We start from the raw sequence: 7701 nt of genomic DNA, 5'->3' as shown, positions 1-7701 counted from the left end.
GCATCTAAAAATGGAAGTAGAAACAATAAAGAAAACACAAAGGGAGACAACTATGGAGATAAAAAACCTAGGAAAGAAGTCAGGAGCCATAGATGCAAGCATCAGAAACAGAATGCAAGAGATAGAAGAGCGAATCTCAGGTGCAGAAGATACGATAGAAAACTTTGACACAACAATCAAAGAAAATACAAAATGCAAAAATATCCTAACCCAAAATATCCAGTAAATCCAGGACACAATGAGAAAACCAAACCTAAAGATAATAGGTATAGACTAGAAGGAAGATTTTCAATATAAAGGGCCAGTAAATATCTTCAACAAAATTATAGAAGAAAATTTCACCAACCTAAAGAAAGAGATGTCCATGAACATACAAGAAGCCTACAGAACTCCAAATAGGTTGGACCAGAAAAGAAATTCCTCTTGTCACATAAAAATCAAAGCACCAAGTACACAAAACAAAGAAAGAATATTAAAAGCAGTAAGGGGAAAAGGTCAAGTAATATATAAAGAAAGACCTATCAGAATTACATCTGATCCCCCTCCCCCCCCCCCGCCGCAGAGACTATGAAAGCAAGAAGATCCCAGACAGATGTCATACATAACCTAAGAGAACAAACATGCCAGCCCAGGCTACTAAACCCAGAAAAACTCTCAATTACCATAGTTGGATCAAGATATTCCATGACAAAAAGAAATGCATACAATATCTTTCCACAAATCCAGCCCTGCAAAGGATAATAAAGGGAAAACTCCAACACCAGGAGGGAAACTACACCTTAGAAAAAGAAAGAAAGTAATCTTTCAACAAACCTAAAAGAAGATAACCACATAAATATAATTCCAACTCTAACAACAACAACAAAAAAAAGGAAACAACAATGCTTTTTCCTTAAAATCTCTTAAGATTAATGAACTCAATACCCCAGTAAAAAGACATAGACTAAGAGACTGGTTAGGTAAAAAGGACCCAATATTTTGCTGCATACAGGAAACCCACCTCAGTGACAATGACAGACACTACCTCAGAATAAAAGGCTAGAAAACAATCTTCCAAGCAAATATTCTGTCTTAGTTAAGGTTTTACTGCTCTGAACAGACACCATGACCAAGGCAAGTCTTATAAAAAACAACATTTACTTGGGGCTGGCTTACAGGTTCAAAGGTTCAGTCAATTATCATCAAGGTGGGAGCATGGCAGTATCCAGGCAGGCATGGCACAGGCAAAACTGAGAGTTCTACGTCTTCACCCAAAGGCTGCTAGTGTAAGACTGACTTCCAGGCAACTAGGGTGAGGATCTTATGCCCACACCCAAAGTGACACACCTACTCCAACCAGGTCACACCTATTCCAAGAAGGCCACACGTCGAAATGGTGCCACTTCCTTGTCCAAGAATATACAAACTATCACATGGTCGAAAGAAACATGCTGGAGTAGCCATTCAAATATGGAATAAAATCAACCTAAAGTTTTCCAAAATGATAAGGAGGAAAACTACATACTCATCAAAGGTAAAATTTACAAAGATCAACTCTCAATTGTGAACATCTATGCTCCATGAAGCACAAAACACACATAGCACCAAACACAATAATAATGGGAGATTTCAACACCTCACTCTCATCAATGGACAGATGCTGGAAACAGAAACTGAACAGAGACACAGTGAAACTAACAGAATCTATGAAACAAATGGATTTATCAGATATCTATAGAACATTTTTTCCTAAAACAAAAGGATATACTTCTCAGCACCTTATGGTACTTTCTCTATAAAATTGACCATATAATAGGAAACAAAAAGGGCCTCAACAGATATAAGAAGACTGAAATAATTCCATGCATCCTATCAGATCACCATGGACTAAGGCTGATCTTCAATATCAACATTAATAATAGAAAGCCCACATTCACGTGGAAACTGAACACTCTAATCAATGATAACTTGGTCAAGGAAGAAATAAAGAAATTTAAGACTTTCTAGAGTTTAATGAAAATGAAGACACAACAAACCCAAACTTATGGGATACCTTGAAGCTCTCCTAAGAAGAAAATTCATAGCTCTGAGTACCTCCAAAAAGAAACCAGAGAGATCATACAATAGTGGCTTGACATCACACCTGAAAGCTCTAGAACAAAAAGAAGCAAATTCACCCAAGAGGTGTAGACAGCAGTAAATAAACAAAATCAGGGCTGAAATCCACCAAGTGGAAACAAAAAAAAACTATACAAAGAATCACCCTAACCAAGAGCTGTTTTTTTTTTTTTTTTTTTTTTTTGAGAAAATCAACAAAATAGACAAACCTTTAGCCAGACTAACTAGAGGGCACAGAGACAGCATCTTAATTAACACAATCAGAAATGAAAGGGGAGACATAACAAAAGAATCTGAGGAAATCTAAAAAATCATTACATCGTACTATAAAAGCCTATATTCAACAAAACTCGGAAACCTGTCTGAAATTTCCAGACAGGTACCATCTACCAAAGTTAAATCAGGATCATATTAATGATTTATACAGTCCCATATCCCCTAAAGAAATAGAAAATGTCATTAATAGTCTCCCAACCAAAAAAAGCCCAGGACCTGATTGGATTAATGGAGAGTTCTATCAAAAATTCAAAGAAGAAAATACCCATGGAAGGAGTTACAGAGACAAAGTTTGGGGCTGAGACAAAAGGATGGACCATCTAGAGACTGCCATATCCAGGGATCCATCCCATAATCAGCCTCCAACCGCTGACACCATTGCATACACTAGCAAGATTGTGCTGATAGGACCCTGATATAGCAGTCTCTAGTGAGACTATGCTGGGGCCTAGCAGACACATAAGTGTATGCTCACAGTCAGCTATTGGATGGATCACAGGGCCCCCAATGGAGGAGCTAGAGAAAATACCCAAGGAGCTAAAGGTATCTGCAACCCTATAGGTGGAACAACATTATGAACTAACCAGTACCACGGAGCTCAAGACTCTAGCTGCATATGTATCAAAAGATGGCCTAGTTGGCCATCACTAGAAAGAGAGGCCCATTGGACTTGCAAACATTATATGCCCCAGTACAGGGGAACGCCAGGGCTAAAAAGTGGGAGTGGGTGGGTAGGGGGGTGGGGGGGGAAGGTATGGGGGACTTTTGGGATAGCATTGGAAATATAATGAGGAAAATACCTAATTAAAAAAAAATCAAAGAAGACCTAATACCAATATTCCTCAAACTGTTCCACAAAATAGAAACAGAAGGTCCTCTACCCAATTCGTTCTATGAAGCCACAATTACTTTGATACCTAAACCACACAGACTCCCCAAAAGAACAGAAACTTCAGACTAATTTCCCTTATGAATATTATATATATATATATATATACATATATATAAAACATATATTATATATATAATATATCCCAAATATATGTGTATATATATGTATGAATATCATTTATATATTATATGTAAATTATGAAATATATGTATCATCAGACAAAAATCATCTCTATTGTACATTAATTCCTTTATTTTTATGAAGGTGAATATACTGTGTATGTAAAATGACCTTTAACCATAATGTACTTATGGCAAAAATGTGTGATCTTTGTGTTTATATGTAAATTTGACCATGTAAGCTAGGAACACAGTATAGAATGGGCACTCTAAGGTTAATGGTGAAGATTTTTATTGTAGGTAAGAGAACACCCAGAGACATCTGGAAGCGTCCAGAACAGTGAGAAAAAAAATGGACAAAGGGCAGGAAAAGCAGGATATGGAGCAGTTATGCTAATTATAAGGTAGAAGAGAAGCTGAGGAGTAAAAGCCATGACCTGGACCAGCCTGGGATTTTAGAGTAGAATAGGGAGTGAGAAAAACCAGGATCCTAGCCCTAGCTTTGAGACCTTTAACAAGTGTGAATAGGAATTTAAATAACCTGGAGGACAGCATGGGCTTTGATATGGGATCACAGGTATCTGCCATTTGGAAAAGGAAGGAACTCCTTTTGGCTGCCAAACCAGTTTCTCTAGTTCCTGAGGAATTCTGGCTTTAATCTAACTACCAGCAATCATACCATATAGTTCAGTTTAAGACTACCTTAGATTAAAATTTGGACCAACTGGCCCTGTGCTTTGAGGGGAAAATGGGGTGCCCTCTAACTATTTGAGAAAGAATTCATAGAATTTCAGAAGGAATGTGCCTGAAGCAAGGAAAAAGAACTGAGGAACTAAAGAGGATGAAGAAGCCAGGAGAAGACTTACCAAAAAAGCATACTGAAAGTAAAAGTGTGAGAAAGACTCCAGGCATAAAAGAAACCTACCAACAAAATCAAACTAAACCAACCAACCAACCAACCAACCAACCAACCAACCAACCAACAAAACCTAAAACAACACCAGGCACATGAAGAAACCAGGAAACAATAAAGCTGGCATAACATAAATCGGAGGGCACACTAATAAATACACAGAAAGAAAAATGAGCAGCAGGCTTCCACAGAATCTGCAGGTGGCAGGGGAGTTGTGTGAGCTAGACAGAAGGAAGCGCGAGCCCACCAGCAGCACCAGGACAAGCGTTAGCCCACCATCAGCACCAGGACACCAGCAACGGTCACTTCAACTGCTCTTCCACCAGCTCACACAACTCTTGCTGGCGAGCACTCCCTGGGCTGGACGCCTTCACCTCACCTAGGGCTTTTAGCAAAAGTGGCCACAAAGTGTCTGGAGCCCCCTCTGGCAGCCACTATTTCTGGCAGCAGGACACCAGAAAGGGTAGGCTAAAAGGTGGGCTTCCTGGAGCGGTGGGGGGTAGGGGGGAGGATGGGACGGAGCCCCACAGGAGAAATTAAGTAGCAGTGGGAAGAGGCAGCCAGGGGAAGACAAAGGGAGCTGGGGGGGGGTGGTATCTGCAGTGAGCAGCAGGAACTGGGAATGTCCTTCAGAGCCAGACTGAGGTTCTGGAAAGAACAAGGTGGAGCCAGGAGGTGGGTACCTGGAAGCAGCTAGGGAAAGCAGAGGGGACTGGGAGCTGCAGGCAGGGAAGCTCAGGACACTAAAGTGGAAGGAGGAGAGGCACTTTACAGCTCTTCTGGACTTCCAAACCGATTTGCATCTATCCTATGGGGGCAGGGCACTAGACTCAGCAGAGCACATAGTCTCTGGGAACAGAACAGCCAGTCACTGAGGAGAGTCTCTTGTTCCCCTGTTGGTGGATTCCCGATTCTACTGGACACCAGCCCATCCCTTCACCACTCTCTAGTGCTTCCTTCACAGGGGCGCTAGGGAACCCCAGAGACAGCACCACACAACCAGGTGCCTGGGCAGGTTTCAAGCATCATCTTCAGGTTCCTGGCACCAGCAGTTAGGGATCAGCAAAAGGCATGGAGGCACTCACTGGGAAAAGTTCATCATTTACCCCCACAGTCAACTGTCTCTCCCCCTTTCACACTGCAGCTTTGGACCCCTCCAGGACCCAGGAAGCAGAAGGGCAGCAAAGCTGTCTAACAGGATATGGAAAGTTCAAAACTGACCAAGAAAAGAGCTGGTCGGAAGAGGCAGAGATGTAGATCTCCAACCCTGACCCAAAGGAATATCGTGGGCTGCAGAATTTCTCATAAGTGGAAAGAAGGAGATGAACTGATAACACAGTGGAAAGGGACTGTGCTGGATCAGGTGCCAGTAAACCCCTCCCTGTACCTGGTTAAATATGATGGGATTGACTCTGTGCATGCTGTGGAACTTCACAAAGATAAGAGGGTATTGTCCCTAAAAGTTCTCGCCAAGAGGGTGGCATCATCCCGAGTCACTGATTCCAGCTTTGCTGATGCCATAGTGGGCAAAGCAGTTAAACATTTATTTGAGGGTGAGCATGGCTCTAAGGAAGAGTGGAGGGGGATGGTCCTGAGCCAAGCGCCTATCTTGGATAACAGCTTTTATATTACTTATGAGAGACATCCCATATTATACACGTACCAGCTTCTGGATGACTTTAAAGATGGTGACCTACAAATCATGGAGGGGTTCAGTGAACCCCTCCTTTAGACATCGACCTGGAGCTTGTGGATGGCCTGATAGGAAAACACGTGGAATTAACAAATGATGACGGCTCCAAGAGGTTTGGCCTGATCATTTACCAGATTGAAACCAAACCTAGAGTGTATCTCATCAAGTATGAAGATGATGTCTGTATACATGTCACTCACTTGGAGAAAGAGTTCTAATTATTTATCATGGCATTGCCACAGCTGTAGAAATAAAGTTAAAGTAATTTCTTTGGAAATGAAGTTGTAATTTCTAGATGGGCTCAGGTTGCTGATCTTCAGTGGGTCCTGGGCTCAATGCAGGCATACCAGTTGTCCTGAAGAATGCAGGCTTCTGTGGGTATGGCATGCTGCCTGAAGCACTTTGTTGGGTGTGCTTGGTGGGTAGAAAATGGACGGATGGAGCAGCTGTCAATTCAGCCTGTGAGAAAAGTGAGCTAGTATCATAAGCAGTCATCTAAAAATGGAATGGGACATAGCTGGTCTGGTCTTGGACTGGGGGTGGGTGGAGGAGCAGAAACTGGAAATGGATGGTAGAGGAGGGGGCAGAAGGAGATGAATGCCCAAAGAGAGGTGGAAGGAAGCCAAAGAGAGAGGGGTGGCAGAGAGAGGCTTCCTGGAAGAGGAACAGAGTAAAGAAAGAAATATAGATTGGAACGGGAGGGGTGGAAGCAGAGTGAGGCATGGTGGCACCTTCTGGCTTAAAGGAAAATTAAGGAATTCAGGAAGAAGGATGCACACAGCAGTGTAAAAGAGGTATACAGCAAGGGTGAGAGCCATTCAGAGAGGACCCTGAGGCGAGGCCCAAGGATCTGGGAGTCCAGAAGGAAGGATGCATACCTAGTGATTGAGACATTAAAGAGATACCCCTGGGAGGAGCAATTCCAAGAAGAAAGGCTGTCTCTGAGTGGTGAGAGATAAGGTGGCATGGTGGGTCGTTTTGAGGAATGGGGAGAACGAAGGCCCAGGGAAAAAATGGCCTTGTGAGGGCATGCAGGTGCATTGAATGTACACTAAAGGCCATTTCAACAGGGACTACTTTGACAGTTTCAACCACAAATCAACATTACATTTATCTCAGGCCTTTCTTTTTTCAGAGTCTGTGATAGCCAGCAGCCTGAAAAAGCTAGTGAGAGTTCCTAGCTTGCTCTGGGCAAAGGGCAAGTATTTTTTCAGAAATGGACCCTTAGTGGATCCAGGAATAGCAGTCTTGTCACTGTCCTTTTGCTGCTGGAATTGTCCTTCCTTTCCTGGGGGGAGGGGACGTCTGCTGATTGTGCCTCAAGTCTCCATGATATAGAGAGAACTTGCCTGTCCATGTTCTGTCACAGCTGCCTGAAGCCACAGGTGGCTCCATTCCTTGCCCAGGCAAAGGGAAGCTGCCCTTTCTGGTTAGACTCCCTACAAAACCTATGGCTCCTGACACCTTCTAGGTATCTCTTATTCAAACAAGTTTTCCCTTTCTTCTAAAATTGAGAGCTAACCCCGAAGGAAATGTGTGTACCTTTCTGAATTGGAAATGGGTTCTTTGGACAGTCAGTTGTGTTGCATGGTGTTTGGCTAAGGCAAACACATAAAAGAACATTTCACTGAAGCAGACACAGGTGAAAAGGTGTTCTGCTAAACAAGCACGTGAAAAGATGATGTGTGATGAGGGACTCTTCACTAATGAA

At 42.6% G+C, this 7701-nt stretch overlaps 1 pseudogene; it reads left to right on the top strand.

The window, feature by feature from the left end:
- The first annotated feature begins 5498 nt into the window (after positions 1 to 5498).
- Positions 5499 to 6208, top strand: LOC110289097 (spindlin-2A-like; annotated as a pseudogene).
- The last annotated feature ends 1493 nt before the right edge of the window (positions 6209 to 7701 follow it).

This window comes from Mus caroli, unplaced genomic scaffold, assembly GCF_978045245.1.
Source record: "Mus caroli unplaced genomic scaffold, Mus_caroli_1 scaffold_5, whole genome shotgun sequence".
Taxonomy (NCBI): Eukaryota; Metazoa; Chordata; class Mammalia; order Rodentia; family Muridae; genus Mus; species Mus caroli.
The sequence above is the reverse complement of the archived record's forward strand: the minus strand, read 5'-3'. Positions and strand labels throughout refer to the sequence as shown.